This window comes from Vombatus ursinus, unplaced genomic scaffold (genome assembly GCF_900497805.2).
Source record: "Vombatus ursinus unplaced genomic scaffold, bare-nosed wombat genome assembly UNPS02014870.1, whole genome shotgun sequence".
Classification (NCBI taxonomy): Eukaryota; Metazoa; Chordata; class Mammalia; order Diprotodontia; family Vombatidae; genus Vombatus; species Vombatus ursinus.
The window spans coordinates 7,045,231-7,068,886 of NW_020954648.1; positions in this window are offsets into that span (position 1 = coordinate 7,045,231).

The window sequence follows — 23,656 nt, forward strand, 5'->3', positions numbered from 1 at the left end:
TAAAAAAAAAAAAATAGCCTAGGGGCAGCTAGGTGGCACAGTGGAGTCAGGAGGACGTGAGTTCAAATCCAGTCTCAGGCACATGATACTAGCTGTGTGACCCTGGGAAAGCCAATTAACCCCAATTGCCTCACCAGAAAACTAAAAATTAAAAATCAAAAATTAAAAACAGCCTAACCCAAATGGCAAAAGAGGTCCAAAAAGCCAATGAGGAGAAGAATGCCTTAAAAAGCAAAATTGGCCAAATGGAAAAGGAAGTCCAAAATCTTAATGAAGAAAATACTTCCTTAAAAATTAGAATGGAGTGACTGGAAGTTAGTGACTTTATGAGAAATCAAGACACTGTAAAACAAATCTGAAAGAATGGAAAAATAGAAAACAATGTGAAATATCTCATTGGAAAAACAACTGACCTGGAAAATACATCCAGAAGAGATAATTTAAAAATTATTGAACTATCTGAAAGCCATGATCAAAAAAAGAGGCTAGACATCATTTTTCAAAAAATTATCAAAGAAAATTGCCCTGATATTTTAGAACCAGAGGACAAAATAGAAATTGAAAGAATCTACTGATCACCTCCTGAAAGAGATACCCAAAGGAAAACTCCTAGGAATACTGTAGCCAAATTCCAGAGTTCCCAGGTCAAGGAGAAAATATTGCAAGCAGCTAGAAAGAAACAATTCAAGATTGTGTAAACACAATCAGGATAAAACAAGATTTAGCAGCTTGTACATTAAGGGACCACAGGGCATGGAATATAATATTCTGGAGAGCAAAGGAGATAGAATTACAACCAAGAATCACCTACCCAACAAAACTGAGTATAATCCTTCAGGGAAAAAAAATGGTCATTCAGTGAAATAGGGGACTTTCAAGCAATCTTGATGAAAAGACCAGAGCTGAATAGAAAATTTGACTTTCAAATACAAGACTCAAGTGAAATATGAATATGTAAACAGGAAAGAGAAATCATAAAAGACTTATTAAGGTTGAACTGTTTACATTCCTGCATGGAAAGATGGTATTTGTAACTCATGAGACTTTTGTCAGTATTAGGGTAATTGGAGGGAAAAAATTATATGTGTATATATGTATATATATATATATATATATATATGCATATAGATGGATAGATAGAGGGCACAGGTTGAGTTGAAGATGAAGGGGTGATATCTGGAAAATAAATTAAGTGGTAAGAAAAGATTATACTGGGAGAAGGAGAAAGGGAGAGGTAGAATGGGGTAAATTATCTCACATGAAACAGACAAGAAAAGGCTTATACAATGGAGGGGAAACAGGGGAAGGTGAGAGGGAATGAGTGAACCTTGTTCTCATAGGATTTGGCTTAAGGAGGGAATAACATACACACTCAATCAGGTATGGAAATCTATCTTACCCTACAGGAAAATAAGGGGAAAGGGAACAAGAGAGCAGGGGGATGATGGAGGGCAGATTTGGGGAGGGGGTAATCAGAAGCAAACACTTCTGAGGAGGGACAGGGTCAAAAGAGAGTGTAGAATAAATGGGGGGCGGGATAGGATGAAGAGAAAAATATACTTAGTTTTTCACAACATGACTGCTGTAGAAATGTTTTGCATGACTACACATGTATTGAGTTGCTTGCCTTCTCAATGATGATGGGTGAGGAGGGAGGAAGGGAGAAAGTTTGGAACCCAAAGTTTTAAAAACACATGTTAAAAAAAATGTTTTTACATACAACTGGGAAATAAGAAATATAGCAAATGGGGTATAGAAATCTATCCTGCCCTTCGAGAAAATAGAAGGGGAAGGGGATAATAGAAGGGGGAGAGAGATAGAAGGGAGGGCAGATTAGGGGAAGGGGTATACAGAATGAATGCCATCTTGGGGTAGGGGGAGGGATGAGATGGGGAGAAAATTTGGAACTCAAAATCTTGTGGAAGTGAATGTTGAAAACTAAAAATAAATAAATAAATAATTGGAAAAAATAGAAAAAATATATACATATAAAAGAAAAAATATATAAAAAAAGAAAAAAAAAGAAACATGTCCAAACTCCCTTGTCTAGTTTTCAAGGCCTTCCTTAATCTCATTCTGTCCTGTCCATCTAATCTTATAAATGAATAATTAAAAAAGAAAACCACAGCTTCCATTTTTGACCAGTCACTTTCCTCACTTGTCTTCATATTTGTCATGTGTATTCTCACCTCCATGCCTTTGCTTATAGTGTTAGAATAATAAAATCTTAAAGATAATAGCAGTAGTAGTAGTAGTTAATATTTATATATACATACGATGTGGCAGGCACTGTATAATTTATAATTATATTTATAATTATGATTTCTTTATAATTATTATTTCATTTGATCCCCACAGCAACTATGGGAAGTAGGTGCTATTATGATCTCCATTTTACAAATAAGGAAATTGAGGCAAACAGATTGTCATTTGCCCAGGGTCACACAGCTAGTAAGTGTCTGAAGCCAGATTTGAAATCAGGTCTTCCTGATTTCAAGTCCAGTGCTTTATTCACTGAACCAACACCTATATGCTAAGTCAGCAGAAATCTCAGAGGTCATCTATTTCAAACCATGCTGGAAGCATGAATATCCATTAGAAAATTCCCTGACGTGGAACTTGAGTAAATGATGGAAATCTTTATCTGAATATTTTCACAGACTGACAAGTCCATAAAATTATAAGTGGAAGGGATTTCAGAAGCCATCTAGGCCAACCCCCTTGTTTTTCAGATGAGAAAAGTGAGTCCCAGGAAACTGAAGTATTTTGCCCACCACATATGTAGTAACCAGTGGAGGCAGAATTCAAATTCAGATCCTCTAATTCCAGAGCTAACTTTCTTTATGTGACTGACCTCAGATGCTTACTATCTGTGTGACCTTGGGCAAGTCTCAACTCTGTTTGCCTCTGTTTCCTCATCTGTAATATGAGCTGGAAAAGGAAATGGCAAGCCATTCTAGTATCTCTGCCAAGAAAACCCCTGCTGAGGTCACTAAGAATCTAACACAACTGAAACAACTGAACAACAACAACATTCCTCACATGGAAGGAGTGTAATGTATAATCCATAGGTGAGATTTCTCTCAGTTTGTGTTGAGTAGTCTAAATAGCTCTTTTTTCCTAGGTTTTTTTTTAATTTTTTTTAGGTTCCAGAAGGATTTTGATAGTCCTTCCAGTATGACTCAGGATGGACAAACAAATGATTAGTATTATAGATGAACCATGTTCATTTTTAGTGTGAAAAGAGGTCCCTGGTATAAGTCTGTAAAACCACAGAAAGGAGTCTGGTTCCAGCATCATGGTACTACTAAGACAAAGTAAACAAAAGAGTGAGCTCTTCAGATATGAAGGGATTTGACAGTCTTATGGTTTCATAGGTTTAGAGTGTGGAGGGTACTCAGAAGTAATTTATTCCAACTTCTCATTTTATACATGAGGATGCTAAAGTCCAGAGAAGGGAAATAATTTGCTCTGGTCCATATCGGTAGTATCTAACCAAATCCTGTTCAACGTAGCTTTACCGAGACATCAATCAACACCAAGCAATTAACTAAGGACCTTCTACACATCAAGCACTGTGTTATATACTGGGGATGGAAATGCAAAAATGAAACGAGCCCAATTCTTAAAAAGTTTGCATTCCAATTTTCTTCTCATCTAGAGTTACTTTGATATTCATGGACTTGGTCCTTAGGACTCCTCTCACACTGCAAATAAAAATTGATCATACGTGATAATTATTTTTTTCTTATTCTCAGAAGTCAAGTTTGGCAAAGCCCCACAGTTAGTGAAACTGTGTGGAATTCCCTCCTGTGATTACAACGTCATAGCCCAGCACTCTTTCTTTAGAGCTCCATTCCTATTCCTTCTCAAACTCTTTTTTCCCGTGAGCCTCTTTGTTGTTTTGGATTACTCCATCATCTTGTGGTCAAGTTCTTGCCACCTCCTATTATGGGCAGAGGAGCCTGTAAGGAATACTGATTATAAAAGGAATACTGATTATAAAAGAGCAGCGATTCTTGAACACTGAGTCATAATTAGGAAATTCTGCCCCCAACACACTCGGGAGTATCCTGGGTTTGCCTCTTTCTTGGCAGCCCAGCACCTTGGTCCCTTCTCTGCCTCAGGTTATTCACTTCAGCCACGACATTTCTCTAGGCTACATCCCAGTCCCCAGTCCCAGTCTTCCTTCCTATTCCACTATTCTGCTATGGCAGCAGTAGCAGCAAGCAGCTTTAGAGCCTCATCATTTAGCACATTGACTGGCAAATAGTAAGTGCTTAATAAATGCTTATTATCTGACTCACTAACTGATAGTTATGTGACCCCACCAGCAGCTCCTTCACTCTCTTTTTCTGTTCCTGACCTCAGGAAAAGAGTTAGATTGAATCTCTCCAGGGAAAACCTTTTGAAATACTATAAGGAGAAAGGCTGCAAACTCACACACAGTATTTTGCCCTGTCTCCTGAGAATTCGTGCAACTTCAAACCATTCCTTAGGCAGCCTTGCTTTCAGGGTCCCATGAACATAATTTTCCTGAGTCAGTCCCCAGGGCTCTTTTGGTTTCCACAGAGACGAAATGTATTGCAGACCCTACTGTGAGATATAATGGAAGGGAAAGCAGAAATGATACCCAGACAAGAGGCTCTAGGAAAACTTGAGGTAGGATCACTTTTACTTCAAGAGGGTCGGGGAGACTTCATGGAGAAGGTGGCACCTGAAGTGAGCCTTGAAGAAAGAAAGAGTCGAAAAAGTGCAATTATAAAAGCATGCATTCCAGACATGATGGACAGCATATGCAAATACAAAAAGGCAGGAAGTAGAATGTTTAGTCTGAAATATGGTGAATATGGAAAAAGGTAGTGTTGTGTAATGGTTAGAGACCTGCCTACAAAAGCAGGAAAACATGAGTTCAAGGTCTGCTTAAAGTTCCTATGCTAATAAAAGCACAGGTCCAAATTATTGTCCCTCTAGAGTACAGCAAAGAAGTAAAGTGAAGTCTGAAAAAAGGTAGGAGCTAGATTGTAGAAGGCTGAAGAGACTGGATGTGAATTAGTATGTTTTATCCTATGTAGACAATGGCAAGGGTGGGGGTCACTGAAGATTTTTGAGTAAGACAGTAGCAAGGGTCAAGTCTGCTCCTTAAAGAGATTATTTCAGCAGAAGAAAGAATTGTAGGGCAGAGAAACTCAAGTGAGACAGCAGACACAGATATCAATGGGCAAACATTTCTAGGTATGATCTCATTCTTTACTTGTTTCCACTTTGGGTTCAGAGGACCACAAAAAAAGCAGGGTTGAATTCATGACAAATTCTATCTACATTCCTCTGGGAAACTGACTTCAGGTCAAATCTTTTGTATCACTTCCCAAGTGGCACACCCAACTCCCCTTTTAGATTTCCCTTTTCTACGGCTACTGTACTCCAACTCCCTTCTCTTCTGCCAATTAGTGGGGTTGGGAGTAGAGAGTGATAGAATAAACCCATATTCAGTTCCGGTGACTTTTGTTTTGTGCATCCTATGTTTCTTCCAACTATGCTGGAGAAACCAAGAAATGTTTTTGGCTAGTAGACTACATCTCATGTCATCAGGGGTTGGTTGACAACCTCAGCAATTTCCTTTGCATGAAGATCAAGTACGTTGAAAATGCCCCAACAATTACTGTTTTATATGTACATGGCTTCTCTCTCTCTAATATATATATATATATATAGAGAGAGAGAGAGAGAGAGAGAGAGAGCGAGAGAGAGAGAGAGAGTATACATATATGTGTGTGCATGTGCATGTATGTGTAAATATACACATATATGTGTGTTACATACATTATAACAACCACTCAATAAGCAACCGTTAGGTACCTTAACATAACATATAACAAAATCACAATATGATCCCAGGAGCTTTAGTACAGGCAGTATTTTTTCTAATGTATGAAATACAATGTATACATATAATAATAATATGTATATATGCACATATATATGTAAGTGATATATTTAGCCAAAAAGATACCAATATTTTACTAAAAACAAACAAACTTATCCAAATTGTACTTCTGTTGATAACTACTGTATGTTTGAACCTTGTTAAATCAAAAGAATGTTGAGGGTTTAGGATGGTATCTTACAAATGAATGAAAACCATTTATTAAGCACTTACTCTGAAGAATGATGACAAACCCACTTGCACAGGAAGATTTTTGTCTTCAGTTCTGATCATTGTGAAAAAGGACATGAGGGGAGTGACTGGAATTCCATGGAGAGGGGGCAGGGGTGATATTTAAGCCCATATAGAAATCCCTGGACAATGTGGAGTGTCAAGGGATTGGAGCGTAGCATACAGGAGAGACAAGCAGTCCTCCTGGTGAGAGTATGTTCTAACAATGAGGTCTGTGGGTAGAGCAGAGATCGAGTGGAGGAGTCAATGTCCTAATGTACAGGAATGTCTTGACAAGTCAAAGTGAGGACAGCTGAAAGCAGAGGATGGGAATCCTGGGCAGCCCACTTTGGGGACCTTTTCTCCTCCGTGGGTGTTATGATGTGTGCCTGGTTGTTGGTGCTGACTGTGAGCTTATATCAACTTGCAGGAAGCTGCAAAAACTCTACGATCCATTTTATTCAGTGTGATTTATATAAACCATGTGGCAACAGAATTTACCTTCTGATTTCTGTTGCAGAGATTGCTGAGGAGAGTACTGGGCAACTTAACAGTGAGGAGTGTCACATTTCATCAGTTTGAGAGAGTCATTTTCTTTCTACCATAGGATTTAGAATTGAAAGGACCTTGTGGATCATCTAGTCCAATCCCTTTATTTATAGACAAAGAAACTAAATCCCAAAGAAGCTACATGACTTATACAAGGTCACATAAAGCTTGAATTTGAACCAAATCCTCTGATCTCAAGGCCAGTGCTCTTTCCCTTGCCCTCAATATAAAAGGACTGTCTATTATCACACACAACCTCTCCCATCACCCCATTTCACTTTTCAGCAACAAGCAGGTGGAGAGCAGTAGTCACTCTGAATCTTGTAAAGAGATAGTCGTGTGTTTGAAATTGAGTTTGTGATCATATTTTAAGCAAAGTTGTAGAGTTCAGCAGTATCAGCCATAAAACATATTTTCCCTTGTCTCTCTTGGCCTTTAAGGCAAATTAGAATAATTTTAAAACTGCTGATTTTTAAAACCTTTTTTAATTAGAGTACTAGCAAAGGAAAAAGCATACCCCCACATGCCACTTTCCTCTGATTGGAAGACTGTAGGATAGAGCAATGAACGGCTCCAAAAATCTTCCATGACAAAGGGCTCAGAATTTCATAGGTAAATTTTCATTTTCCATCTATGGCTCTGCTTAGTTTTGACTCTATGAACATCATGCCTCCGCACCAGGAACCCCCTAGTGCCTCTCCATCTCTCCTTTTCAGCTTCCTTTTTATATTTTATTCTCCCCCATTATTAGATTTTTAAGCTCCTTAAAGGAATAGACTGTCTTTATTTTTCTTAGTTGTATCCCCAGAGCTTGATGCAGTGCCTGGCACACAGTAGATAATAAATGTTTATTGACTATACCAGCCTTTGTAAAACTCCTCTGCATACACTGTATGTATATGTGTATATAATATACACAAAAACAAACACAGAGTATATAGTAGATGCCTTGGTCTATGAAACAAAAGTGTGTGTGTGTGTGCATGTACTTCATTCTGAGTATTCACTTCAAATACATTTACTTTCTGATTCAAGTGTTTTTCTCTCCTTCATGGCATTTCAGTTTCAAAGAATTCAGTCCTCCTCCTTAGGACAATTTGCATTTGGTTGGTTGTTAATTATTTTAACAGGTACAGCAACCACAGGCAAAACAATGTTTTATGATCTCCTTTATATTGTTATAGTTTATGCTTCAATTCAGCTATTAAAAAAAAGATCTGGAACATTTCTGATTCCCTTAAAAGGCTGGGCACCTCCATGTAAATGAAGAACAAAACCGTTCAACCTCAAGTCCCAGGTATTGTCTGAATTCTAAAATGCCCACTGGTGTCTTTCTTCATTAGCAGACATGTTTGATATGTTGGTCACATCCATACATTTAATCAGTTATGTTCCTATAAGCTGCTTTGCTGATCCAAAAATAAAAATAATAACTGCAGTGAGACAGCACGACACTTTGAGTATATGCTCTTTCAAGGATTCTCAAATTTGCATATATTCCCCTCCACCCACCCCTAAAATGGGATCATAGGATTTAGAACTGGAAAAGACCTTAGACATGATCTGGTCCAACCTCGTAATTTTATGGATTAGGAAAATGAGACAGAAATGAAGTGACTTACACAAATTCAAGTAGGTAATAAGCCACAGAGCTTAGATGAGAATCTAAGTTCTTTGTTCAAGGGCAGGGGGCTTGTTTTGTAGCCTCCTAAAGTTATCTTCAATTCCCATAATTCCTCTTGGGCTTCCATTACTATTCAGATGACTATGTGGCATAGTAGATAGACAGTTGGACTTGGAGTCAGAAAGTTTTAAGTTCAAATCTGGTTTCAGATACTCACTAGCTGTGTGACCCAGTGCAGGTCATTTAACCTCTCTTGGCCTTGGTTTCCTTGTCTGTAAAGTGGAGATAACAATTACGCACATACCTCCCCAGCATCGTTGTGAGGATAAAATGAAATAATATTTGGAAAGTGTTTCACAAATCTCAAAGCAGTATATGAAAATAAGCTATCATCCTATTATTTCATAATAGTGCTGGGTAATTTCCGATCATGGCTTGACTTATCCACAATCATGCTGTAATAAGAGTCTTCAACTTGATTATCATGCCCTATGATGAGCTTGTACTTCTTGTCTAAAGGGAATCTACTCACTCCCATGTAGAGGCATATATACATATATATGTATATATCTAAATATGTGTATATATATATATACACACACACACACACACACACCCTATACATGGGCTACCTTAAGGCCCTAAAGATCAAAGAACGGATGACCCTGAGTAGAGCAAAGGAGAGGGGAGGTGGATCTGCAGAAATTTTGCAAAATTAGATCTTAAATTTGCTCCAATGTAGCAATCAGGGATTGCATCTGGGGGTTTTCCATTATGTATATATGTATTCATATGTACACATATAAAACACTCATGTACATAGATACATATACAGGTAGAACATTATATATGTAACTATACATAACACTATATATGTAACATTTATATATACCTATATGTAAGTAAATGGATAGATATATAACATTAAATTATAGTTCCTTTTCAGAATCTTATCATCAAAAACATATTGAGGGTTATCAATGTCCCTGATCTATAAACATTTGCATCCTAATTTGGCAAGCTAAAGATGTGACTCATATAAATCCTTGCCTGACTATACTTAATTATTACTCACACATCCCTAAAGTGGTTTCCTTTTAATTTTATTTTTCTATGATTTAACTTGACTCAGGATTTTTGAAGTTGACTAGTATTCACTTGAGAAGTATTTATTAAGCCTCTATGTGACTAGGATTTTACTCAGCATTGGGGGATGAGAGGAGATACAAAGGAAAAAGAAATGGAAGTTTTGGTCCTGGTCCATTCTTTAATGCCATAGTGACAATGTCAATGGAGAAGGGGTGATGGTTAGGAGAAAGAACTCAACCATTTCCTTCCATTGCTTCTCTAGTTTCAGAAATTTGCTTATTAGAGATAAAATTTGAAGATTTTGATTGAGAGGAATAAGCTATGTTGCTTAATAAAATAGGGGCATTGATTCCAAGGACTAACAAAGATGTTGTTGTATCTGGAGCGAGACAAAGAGACAAAAACATAAATCAAGATCTTCCATTTTTCTCCTGACATTTCATTTTTCACTCCTATGCTTTTTAACTTCCTCTTTTCTTTTAGAATTGCTTCCTTGTTCTGTTTTAGTGGCAACCATAAGAATCTAGCATCATAAATGGAGAAAATGAAGAGACGCAAAGACCATTAAGTCCAACTATCTCACTTTACAGATGAGAAAACTGACTCTTAGAAAGATGAAGTGACTTGCCCAGGATCCCATAGCTACTAAATGCTCTGAAGTGGCATATGAACCCAGATCTTCCTGACTCCAGGTCCAATGCCCTGTTACCTATACCATGATGCTTCTCAAGATGTAACTTGAGGAGAAGATACCTCCCAAGGTTGTTGTAAAGATCAAATGAGATATTTATAAAATAATTAACATAATGCCTAGCATAAATTTGGTGCTATATAGAAGCTATTTATTATTATTATTAATCACTGAAACATATTATTCTGAAAAGATCCAATAGGTTTCATTGATTACCCAAGAATCCAGGATACACACAAAATGTTAAAATACTCTGACCTAGTCCAACTTTTTAATTTTACAAATAGAAGCACTGGGGCACAAATGAGTTGTGACTTGCTCTGGATCACAGTTTCTTGTTATTTGTAGACGTTCAAAATTTGGATCCAATCTATTTTTCCATGAAACTATAACATTATTCTTTCTCACGTGTTCTTTTTCTTCCATGTTCCAATCAAATGAAACCCTATATCAAATGCTCACCATTCCCTCAAATGCTCATCAAACATCAAATTTCACTTCCTTCATGTAGAAAACAGAGCTTTGGACTTGGAATCAGGAAGACCTAGTTCAAATCCTACTTCAGGCACTTGCTAGCTTTGTAATCTTGGACAAGTCACCTCACTTAAGTCTATTTTAGTTTCCTCAAATGAGATGACATGTAAAGCACTTTGCAAATCTGAAAACATTGTTTGAATACTAGTTATTGCTGTCTTTGTTGTTGTAATGATGGTTATAAGCTTCTGTACATGCTCAGAATGATCTCCTGAAATAGGTATACCCCTTGGGAACTCTAACGTCCTCCAAGGTTCAGCTCAAATGACACAACATATATAATGGTCATTTGGCCATTTACGATTCTCCCCTTTTCAGGCCCCAACCAAGAAACTCATTTTGCATTTTTTATTTTGTTTTCATTTTGTTTTCATTTTGTATTTTCTTCTTTGTTGTTTTCTTCCCAATAAGCTTCTTAAGGAAAAAGAGCATTTTGCTTTTCTTTTTTATATTACTAGAATTTAGCACAGTGACTAGCAAATAATAAGCATTTAATTTCTTGCCAATTTGAATTGAACTGAGTTTGTTGAATTGAGTTGAAATGAATTGAATTGGTGACTGTGTAGAGATCAGAACCCAGAGTTCCCCTAATAGGGGGATATTAGTAATTTTCTACCAAATCTACAAATGAAATCACTACAAAGATTTTGTTCTAGGAGCCCATGCCAAGACAAGTTAGGGAAACTCTCCCCTTCCTCTCCTTGAGGTCCAAGAGTTCTAATGGAAAAAGTAGCATTTTTTGACCTGAATTATTAAGCTTGGCCAGCTACATAAATCAAGTTGCCAAAATGCTACTTCACTTGGTGTTGTGTCAGGACAACCAATGAGTCACTTACGGAATGGGAATAGAAGCCAAGAGTCTTGATGTCCACTTCTGAGTCCTGGATGGTACAGTTCATTGCTTATGGAACAAGCTCCTATCCTCTGCTCCTTCAGAGCTGTCAGAGCTTCATCTTTGTCTTTATAACCACTCTATTAGATCAAATGGAGCACCCTTGCCAGCTTTCCATCATTTACAACTTGCAAATGATTCAAGTAGAGCTCTATGTTCTGAACTGTCAATCTGCCAAGTTAAGAGACGTATAAATCTGAAATTCAGATGTCATAGGGACAAAAAAACAACACTAACTAAAGCAATACAAACAAAAAAGGCTTCTTTTCCTTAGGTTTAAGTTGAGGAAAGTTGTGTTAGACACATTGAAAATAAATGGCTTTGTGGGGCTCGCAAGTTTGTAGAATCTTTAACATTATGAAAATATTGGATCATTCTATGACAGATGCTTAATGGCACTCATGAAATGAAATGGGAGTGTTTACTAGTAGAAAAAAGCCATAGACATCCATCCATAAAAGAAGCAGTGGACCATAGTGGATGGTAGAAAAAAACTGATTGTAAAGATCCTGACTTTGAAATCTAGCTCTGCAATTTACCAGGTGTGTGACCTTGAACAAGTTAACTAACCACTCTGTGCCTCAGTATCCTCACCTGTAAAATAGTGATAACACATGCCACACAGCTCACAGAGTCTGAGAATCAAATGAGATAATGAATATATTGCAATACAAAATTTATTATTAATATAATTAATTAATTAAAATGTATTACAATATAAAAATATAATACTTTTATAACCATAAAGCACTATGTATATGTAACTTGCAATCTTCAATAATAGGACTCTACCCATTTCAGTAGAATCATAGTTCCATTGAAATGGCTATGTGTGTGTATGTGTTTACATTAAGGCAAAATATGTTGAAACATGATGTCAAAAGAATACAATTTTTAGTATTCAGAAGACTGAGTTATTTATTAGATTGAAAAAAAATAGTATTTCAGCCATATGTAGACATTTTTAAATGCTCCAGGAAGCACTTGGGCTCATTAATGGTGTTGACTTCTAGATATGAAAATGCAAATTCATGTTTCAATGTGCTAGAATTTTATAAACAAGCACATAAAAAGAGAATGTAAGTTTGTTGTGTAGAGGGATGATTTAATTTTTTTTGTATTGCCAGTATCCAGCAAAGGATATAATAAGTGTTTAAAAAATGTTTACTAGGTTGAATTGAGTTTAGTGTCTCTAGGATATCAAAATATCCAATAAATTAAGAGAAAGTAGTACAGCTGATTTTACATTGTATAGACCAGACAATGACTGAAAATTTTACTTTGCTGTCAGTAGTTTTAGTGTTATATAGATGCTGCCTTAACTAAAGTTGAGGGGATTGTGACAGTGGCAAAATTAGCGTCAAAATTTCATAGATTTTGAGCTGAAGTGACCTGAAACATCATTAAATCTAACCTCATTTTATAGATTAGGAAAACTGGGGATCAGCTACATTACCAGCACTACAGATACGAGAACTGGATGAGCCAAAATTCAAATTCAGGTCTTCAGACTTCAATTCCAACATGTAAATTCTATAGTTGGAAAATTTCAAAATCAATTTGTTTGTATGTGTGTCATGTTTGACTTGTATTTGTATTTCCAATGTCCAAGTGGACAAACATCAATAAATAGGATCCCTACTTGTTTCAGAACTGATATGATATTTCACTGGCTTAAGATTCTTCCTAAACCAGTGAGGAATCAGGACCTGGGAGAGTAGGGGTTGTGGGCAGAGGGAACACTACTTTGAAGGATAGCATTGGGGGTATTTGTCTCTGAATCAGCTCCAAAGGTTTAAGTCTACTTACTGGTAGACTATACTGGTTCTATAAGATATTATTGTGCTCTCCCTCCAACTTCACCTCAGCATAACCTTGGAAGGCTTAATTATTCCTTTTCTACTTAAGTTTCTGTTTTTAGGAATCAGCTTTCCTAACTCTCACAAAGGTTCCCCTACAAAGTCTTTCTAGAAGTATATCACAATGCGAAACAGATAAAGTCCCAGCCAGAATAGAGAAGCTTGGTATATTCTTCTGCTCTGTGGGAACCTTCCACTGTATGGGAGCCTGGTGATGAAGGTGGAGAGGGTTAGAGGGGAACTGTCTTAGAACTTTTCCATATAGACTATAAGAGATACATAGATAGACCCTCTGCCCTTGAGAGGAAGGCTTCATTCATTGCTGGAATATGCTTCAAGGTGTAGCTGTTATTCCTGATTGATGATGAGGTGTCCTGTATATCCCAGAAACTGAGGAATTAGGGTAAGCTAAATGATTTCTGGTTTCATGCCAGTGGTTGTCACTCAGCTGACAGGGCTGTTGAAGATACTCACAATCATACTCATTTCATCCTGTTGTAAGTCTCTCATATACTCATTTCTTGAACCATATGATTCAAATCTAAACATTGATCCATTTGTCCATTAGGCTAAGACAAATTGGTACCAGGAATTTGGTGCAGCAACTAAATATGAAGGCTAGGGTGATGATAAGGAAGATGTGAGGCAAGTTGAAGTAACAGAGAAACTTGTGTTGTTGTTCAGTCATTTCAGACTCTTTATAGCCCCATTTGGGTCTTTTTTTTTTTGTAAAAATATGGAAGGGTTTGCCATTTCCTTCTCCAGCTCATTTTACAGATGAGGAAACTGAGGCAAACAGGGTGAAGTGACTTGCTCAGGGTCACACAGCTAGCAAGTGTCTAAAGCGGGATTTGAACTCAGGTCTTCCTGACTCCAGGCCCAACATTCTATCTACTGCACCACCTAGCTGCCTTAGCCCCACCCAAACATTGTAATTGTAGAGACCTATGGATATGGTGCCACAGTAAATGATTCAATTATTACTAGTTATTCTTGAGGATAGGGAGGTTGCCTCAATTGATGATGAAAGTTGAACTAAAGTAGTGGTAAAGTACTATTTTTAAGAAAAAAAAAATGGTGACTGTTGTAAAATGGAATGACATCTTAAAGTACAGAAAGAGAAGTTGTAATGACCCTACGAGCCAAAACCTTAAACAAATGAACCAAAAAATTAAAAACTGGTAGAAGTTGTGTCATTCATGCACTAAGGAAGAGAACAGAACCAAAGTCAGCCCCAAGAGGATATAGACACAGATGTTAGAGAAGAAAGGAAACAATAAGTTCAAGAGGCTACACAGGGAAAGGGAAATCAAGCTAGAAGACTAGTGTGGATTTAGAAAATTTGGCTAAATGTTAAACCACCTCCAGAAAATGATGACAGAGAGCTGGGTCTATGGTCCAATGTGTATGTGTGCAAACATGTGAAGCTGCTGTTTGAATACATGCTCATGGGTGATTTGAGAGTTAATTAATTTTGGAATTCACTGTTCCTTCCTTCATACAAGTACAAAAGACCAGGGGCAGGGGAGAGGGAGGGGATTAAACATTTATAGAAACAAGAGTGAGTGGCATTCAGATTCAGTGAGAAAGAAAAACGTTATTCTGAATATTACCAGTAAAATTAGAATAAGAGGTTCTTTGAACTTGGGGTTTAACATTTATAAAACTTTGGATTATAAAATTTAGCTGGTTAATCTTATGCCAGTCCATTTTAGGACAATGTTCTAGCTATTAAATTTATGGAATTAGAAAAAGTTTGAATGAATATGTGTGTATATATATATGTATATATACACATATATAATGTATACATGAGTATACACATACATGCATATATAAGCATATATACATATTTGTACATGTGTATATAGAGGCACATACATATATATGCATGTATATATTTTTCCCAAGAAAATTAAAGAGTAATGGAAGTCACCATAGTTTAAAAAATATTTTGTATGGTATTTTTTTTTGTTTTCAATTTTCACAGGAATAATTCTATTCAAAACAATTTAACGGTTGCAAATTAAGATGAGATGGGTATTGTGTGTGTGGGGATTGGATATGTTTATCATTGGGTCTCTAAAATTTATTATCACTGATGTAATTGCACATTCATTGACAAGATAGAAGGTTGCACCTGTACAAGGATGGCTCACAATGAATGTAATATTTCTTGTGAAGATTACATAGCTGTAACCAGCATGGACTGTGAAATTGAGGATCATAAGCATTTCCTATGAATGATTTAGATGTTTGTAGCCACACTATAATTGAAATTTAGAAAGAGACAATAAAAGAAAGAAGTTTAGGGGTTAGGGGAGTAAGGTAGTAGAATTTTGAAGAAACAAAGTTTAAAAAATGGCAATTTGCACTAGTTAACTATGGAAGTCTTCCCTCGTCTTGTCTGGCCTTTAAGTAATTTGCGCTGATTATTTAATTTCTGTATTTTCGTTCTCCTGTACTTTCATAGGGTACATTTATTAACCCCACCCCACCCACCCCCACACACAAACGCATCCTTGCTTGAGTTGCCAATAGTTTATTGTTATGTTAGTTTGGAGAGTACATTTGTGTATGTTGTGTTCCTAAATGACTAATGAGGCCAATATGGGACTGAACGTTGGAACAGCTGTTTCCACATGTGGAAGTTCAAGTTTGATTCTCAATTTGATGCTTTCATCATTTGTTCTTCATCACAACACTACACTAGCATATGTTTTTAGGCTGCTATAACCCTTATATCTGTATTTGGAGTATTTGTAGACCATAGCTTCCTGTGACATTGTATCTAGTGCACATTCAGCTATGCCAACTCATCTAAATAGCATGACAGATAGACGTAAATGTATTATGCTTAGCAGCGAGGAGGGAGGGAGTCTCTAGACTGGTAGTTAGAGAAAGAAGAGATGATGACAATGGAAGAAATATAATGGTAATTGTGGGAGAAGTAGGGTAGTTATCATATACAATGTAACCAGAGGACGTTATTCCATATTTTCCTCCTATATCCCAGAATGAAAATAAATCCTAAGCTATGATGTAGTTTATACACACTGGTAAGTGAGACCATGTTTCCTCTATAAAGTTATAAAGCAGTGGGAGTCATGTGGGGTAATATGGAGAAAGATAGTGGGTTAAGAGAATATTAGTGGACTAACAGACTGAAAAGAAGTCAACGAGTTAATATTTTCTATTTTGTAGATTTACAAAACATTCATTTGAAACAATATTTCCTATGAACACAAGAGTCATTTCTAAAACAAAGAATAAAATAGTATGGGAAGCAAATGGCTGAATGGATTACACCAGTGTAGTTTCTGGTAATCAACATGGGAATTATATGAGAGGTGGCACAGAACTCTCCCGTTTCTCACTGACGTATACAGAAAGTACTAAAATAATTGTGCTGTATTTGCACAGGGCTCTGACTCGCCTTCCTTCTAAAACTCACAGATATTTATGTGCACTTTAGAATTAGCATAAAACAGAAGAGAGTGATCTGGGCTAGATTAGTTTGAAGCAACTAGAGAAGGAAATAGCAAAACACTCCAATATCTTTGTCAAGAAAACCCCAAATGGGGTCATGATGAGTTGGACATGATTGAAAAGACCAAACAACAAGAACCACACATGCCTCTTCATTATCCTGTCTGTTACATGGAAAAATCTCATTTTAGCACTTGGATGTTGAAACTGTTTGGAGTCAGAGGACCTGTGTTCAAATCCCAGCTCATCTATTTATTTCTTGCCTGACTTTAAGTTAATTCTCTCCAAGCCTCATTTATAAAATGAAGGAGTTGACATAAATGACCTTTGAATTCTCCTCCATCTGTAGTTTTATTATTCAACCAGACCCTTCAACCTAAATAAATATGAATGATTCAATGACAAAAATTTGTAGATCAAAGATGTTAAAATTCAATTTCATAGATGTTTGAATTGGAAAAGATTTTTTAAAGTGACCTAATTGAAACTCTACAATCTAAAGGTAAGGAAACTCATGCCCAATGTAATACCCCATTTTATAGTAGCTATCAAATCCCTGAGACTCCTGATTGAACTAGGAAGGAATCCATATCTCCTAAGTGAACCAGTTTGAAATCTTGAACATGCAGCACAAAGTAAAGATTGTTATTCTTTCCAGAGAGAAAAAAGAGCGACAGGTTGTGGGGGCACTTCAAAGGTCAAATTATTTTTCCAAACCACAAAGTACTTTCTGTATTTGCATAAAAAAAGCAACCATAGTGTGAGTCAGAATTCACTCACAAACAAATAATTTAACACCCTTCAAGTCAACAAGTAAAATGAGGGGGTGGAACTAGATATCTAGAAAGTCCCCTCCAGCTCCAAGCAGTCTGAGTCTAAGGATTTATTAACTGACAATAATATCTCAGGATTGTCTGTTGCCTCTGGGGAAATTTACAAAATCACAGGATCACAGTGTTATCCCTGAGGAGAAATAATAATTGTCTAACTGTACCATTTCATTTTAGAGAAGGGGAAACTGAGACTCACAGATGACAAGCATCATGTTGAAAATCACCCGGGAACTTAGGGAGAAGTATGTGGTCCAATCAGAGGTCCTAAGAAGCTCATGGCCTTATTAAGAAAGTAAGATGAATACAGAGAGTCACAGAGGAGAATATAAGATTTGAAATACAAAATACTCCTAGGAAAAAATAGATTTGAGGGAATCTCAGTTAGTACCAGCTTTCCAAAATACAAACAGACAAACTAGATTTACAAAGAGAATTGAGAGAAAAGAAACCAATCTGAGATCAGAGACAAGACCCAGAAAAACAAACAGCAGAAAATAAAGCAAGAGAGACATAGAAACAAGAAGCACAAAACATAAGAAAAGAATCCTGGAAAAACACACATATAGAGAGAGAGAGACAGAGACAGAGAGGCAGAGAGAGAGAGACAGAGACAGAGAGACACAGAGAGAGAGACCGAGGGAAAGAGGGAAGGAGGGAGGGAGAGGATGAGGGAGGAAGAGAGAGAGATCCATGAGAAAACACAGACACACACACACACACACACACATCCATGAGAAAAATTAGCTAGAGAGAAGTTAAATAGAGAGAGAAATGTTAAATACCTACCCACTGTCCTTTTACTAATTTATTTATAAGCAAATTAATACATTTTAATTTGAAATTTTATTTCTCAAAACCTGCCTAAAAGAATGCTAGATTTATTGTCAGAAGACTGAGGTTAAAATCTCCAATTACTACCTGTGTGACATTGTACATTTACTGCAGGTACAATCTCTTTGGGCCTCAGTTTCCTCTTATGTAAAAAGGATTAGAACAGATGGCCTGGGTTGTCATTTCTAGCTTTAAACTCTATGGTACAGTGTCATCTCTACCCCAGAATTGACTCATCCTCCAGCAGACACCAATAACAGGTGTCCTGATTATTGCGGCAGAGGTTTAAATCAGGAAGTCTCATTGTTTCTGGTGGCCTATCTGCTACTCAGAAAGCTGGCCTCCTGGGAATTATCTCCTTAGCTGTTATCTGACCTCTAGTGTTTCTCCTCATCTGACCTCAGTGTTTCTACACATGTGTCTTCTGAAACCATCCCTTTGATCATGTCACTCCCCAGCATAAAAACTCCAATGGTCAGAGATATAATTATAAAACAGAATCTAAACTCCTTGCTTGACTTTCAAGGTACTCTATAATCTTTCCCCAATCTTACCTCTTCTCTCTTATCCCTCACTATTTCCTTAAATAAATCTTCCTAACCAGGCAAATTATTATACTTCCATATAACACAACCCTTTACTTTTGATTCTATCATTCTAACCTATTTCCCCTCCTGTCTAGCCATACATTACCCATTCTTCAATTCTCAGTTCAGATATCACTTCCTCCATAGAGACCTTCCTGATCATGATCTGTGTCATTTGGTAATTTGTGGCACCTCTTCTACCATTCTGAAAAGTTATTTAAATTTCATCTTGTTATCCCAGAAGCACTATGGGGCTAGGGAGTGAGACATAATGAACCTGGAGTTACCTTGGGTAACAGGCCTGAACCAATAGTAAGCCTATATCATCATAAACAAATACCATGTGATCATGTTTTCAACACATTTACTCCTCTCTTTCCCGTGCCAGAATGCTCAAGGTGTCATTTCTCATTAAATTGCACTTGTTTTCAATTACCCATCAGTTATTTTCTCTCCCTCCAACCTCTGTCCTGCCCTTATACACATTGTACACTGAAAAGTGTGACATTTCTCTATTCACTTTTGATCTGGTATCTTTTTCAGTTAGATTCTTCCCATTCATCTGATTTATTAGCTTTTCACTGAGGTTTTACCTCAGAATTTAAATGTAGATGTTCTGGGGCAGCTAGGTGGCACAGTGGATAGGACACTGGCCCTGAAGTCAGGAGGACCTGAGTTCAAATTCAGCCTCAGACCAAACACTTGATACTTACTGGCTGCGTGACCCTGGGCAAGTCACTTAACCCCAGTAGTCTAAAATAAATAAATAAATAAATAAATAAAATTAAATGTAGATGTTCTGACTTCTAAGCCCAGGAACAGAATCATGGAAATACCAGTAGATACTCCAATTCTTAGAACTGAATCATTCTGCAGATGCAATAGTCCCTGAATTTCATAACCTTGCTCAAAAGATTCCTTCATGCTGTCTGGAACATCTCCCACAGTAAATTAGATGCATGTGGACAATACAAAATCCACATTTTTAATGTTAGAAGACAGCCCAGGGTGTGCTAGTAAATGTTTAATAATCCAGTCTCCAGAGGGGGGAGAAAAGTGTATGTGACATACATTTAAGTTTAATTTTCATTATTAACAGTTTTTCACTTCTAAAGTCCAAACAACCAACAAAACAATAAACCAAGCTCTAGTTTGTAGTATTTGTGAATGTCTGAGGTGAAAATGCTTGCACTGAAAGTTTAATAATTACTTCTCAGGAGTTGGTCCTAGCTGGCTGCAGCACACCATTGCAACCCTACTTAAAAACATAGCAGAGCGGGGCGGAGCCAAGATGGTGGAGTAAAAGCAATGACTTGCTTAAGCTCTCCCCCAAACCCCTCCAAATACCTATAAAAATGGCTCTAAACAAATTCTAAAGCAGCAGAACCCACAAAAAGACAGAGTGAAACAAATTTGCAGTCCAAGACAGCCTGAATGGTTGATCAGAAGGTATATTGCGCCAGGCTAGGAGAGGAGCGCAGTTTGGCGTAGGCGCGCAGGCAGCAGTGACCCTGGAGCAGGCCTCAGAAGACTGAATCACGGGGAGCTGGGGTGGTTTCCAGGCTTCTCAACCCAGGAATGCCAAAGCCAGGTTAGAAGGTCAGTGGGAAAAGTCTGTGACTGCGGTGAGAGAAGGAGCTAGGTCTCAGCCGCAAGTCCCGAGAGTGCCCTCAGGGCAGTGGCCCTCTGGAGCTCCTGCCCACAGACAGAGGGGGAATCGAGTGGCTGATCAGAAGGGGATTGCAGGAAACTCTCTGCTGGTGCAGGATTCTCTTGCTTTGCCCATGCTTGGATCTCGGTCACAGTTCTAGGTGGTGAACCTAGGGCAAGGAGGAGCACTGGTCTGGTGGAGCTTGTAGAGGCTGTGGAGAGGAAACCCTCCTCACAGTTCCAAGACAGATAAGAGTGCTCGTAGACCAGAGCACAGGCCAGGAAAGGAGTAAACACCTCGCCCTTGATCATACCACCTTGGAAGAACTGAAAATTTACAGGTCCCTAGAAGTATTTCTGAACACAGCTGCACAAAACCCCTGAAGCTTGGGACAGTACGTTCTCCACACTGGAAGCAGACTCCTACCTTAACAAAGAGTTTATAACTCAAGTAATTGGCCAGGATCAGGAGCAAGCAGCGCAAAAAGAGTTAGACTATATTATCTTACTTTGATGACAAAGAAGATCAAAACATACAACCAGAAGACAACAAAGCCAAAGCTTCTACATCCAAAGCCTCCAAGAAAAATATGAATTGGTCCCAGGCCATAGAAGAGCTCAAAAAGGATTTTGAGAAGCAAGTAAAAGAAATAGAGGAAAAATTGACAGTGATGCTAAAGGAGGCCCAAAAAAATACTGAAGAAAATAACACCTTAAAAAATAGCCTAACCCAAATGGCAAAAGAGGTCCAAAAAGTCAATGAGGAGAAGAATGCCCTTAAAAGCAAACTTAGCCAGGTGGAAAAGGAAGTCCAAAAGCTTACTGAAGAAAATACTTCCTTAAAAATTAGAATGGAGAAGTTTGAAGAGAGTGACAATTCGAGAAATAAAGTCACTGTAACACTAATCAAAAGGAATGAAAAAATAGAAGAGAATGTGAAATATCTCAATGGAAAAACAACTGACCTGGAAAATAGATCCAGGAGAGAGAACTTAAAAATTATTGGACTATCTGAAAGCAATGATCAAAAAAAGAGGCTAGACATCATCTTTCAAGAAATTATCATGGAAAACTGCCCTGATATTTTAGAATCAGAGGGCAAAATAGAAATTGAAAGAATCCACTGATCACCTCCTGAAAGAGATCCTCAAAGGAAAACTCTTAGGAATGTTGTAGCCAAATTCCAGAATTCCCAGGTCAAGGAGAAGATATTGCAAGCAGCCAGAAGGAAACAATTCAAGTATTGTGGAAACACAATCAGGATAACACAAGATCGAGCAATTTAGCAGCTTCTACATTAAGGGTCTGGAGGGCATGGAGTATGATATTCTGGAGGGCAAAGGAATTAGGACTACAACCTAGAATCACCTACCCAGCAAAACTGAGTATAATCCTTCAGGGTAAAAAATGGTCATTCAATGAAATCAAGGACTTTCAAGCATTCCTGTGGAAAAGACCACAGCTAAATAGAAAATTTGACCTTCAAATACAAGACTCAAGTGAAACATGGAAGAGGTAAACAGGAAAGGGAAATCATAAGAGACTTATTGGGGTTGAGCTGTTTACATTCCTGCAGAGAAGGATGATATTTGTAACTCATGAGTCCTTTGTCAGTATTGGGGTAGCGGGAGGGAAAAAATTATATGTTTGTATAGATAGATGGATAGATGACACAGGGTGAGTTGAGGATGAAGGAATATGTGGAAAATAGAGTTAAGGAATGGGATAGGATTATACTGGGAGAAGGAGAAAGGGAGAAGTGGAATGAGGTAAAATATCTTGCATGAAACAGACAAGAAGGGACTTTTACATTGGAGGGGAGATGGGGGAAGGTGAGAGGGAATGAGTGAATCTTATTCTCATGGGATTTGGCTTAAGGAGGGAATAACACACACAATGGGGTATGGAAATCTATCTTATTCTGCAGGAAGGTGGGGTGGGGAAGGGGACAAGAGAGCAGGGGGTCGATAGAGGGGAGGGCAGATTGGGGGAAGGGATAATGAGAAGCAAACACTTCTGAGGAGGGACAGGGTCAAAACAGAGAATAGAATAAATGGGGGATAGGATGGGATGAAGGGAAATATACTTAGTTTTTCACAACAGGACTGCTATGGAAGTGTTTTGCATGACTACACGTCTATAACCTGTATCGAGATGCTTGCCTTTTTGGTGAGGGTGGGTGGGGAGGGAGTGAGGGAGAAAATTTGTAATCCAAAGTTTTAAAAAACACTTGTTAAAAATAAAAAAAATTAAAAAAAACACAGCAGAGTTGAACAAACATCATGCCTAACAATCCTTAGAGATTCTGAAGGAAAAGAGAATTCAATTTTGGATTTTTGTGGTAGGTCTGTGATAGAACATTCTCTCTATTTTTGAGATACACACACATGTATATATATATACACACACATACATACATACATATTTGTATATTTGTATTTATTTATATACTATTATATAATTCGCAGTCATCTCAGAATCAAGACTATGTTGTTAGAAGGAAAATAAGGAAGAGTTTGAAAAGTGATCTCTCACCTCTCTCACAACACACCCTAAGTAGTATGATCTCTAATTTTTCATATTGTTTACCCTTTGTTCATACTAACAGAGGGAATAAAGGGTAATGGATGGTATTCAGTGGGAAAATGGGATTATAGGTTTCATTCAGGTTTTTCCCCCAAAGAATAACTTATGCATGCTTTTATTTTTATATCAGAAAAAATTTCCAAATATATCCCTTATCAAATTATCCTTTGTAATACAGAAAAAATTAAGCAAAATGCAACTGAAAAAAATAGCCACATCTGGCATGATATACAGCATTCTGTACTTGTAGTTCCTAGTCTGTCTACTGAGAAGAGGGAGGTATGT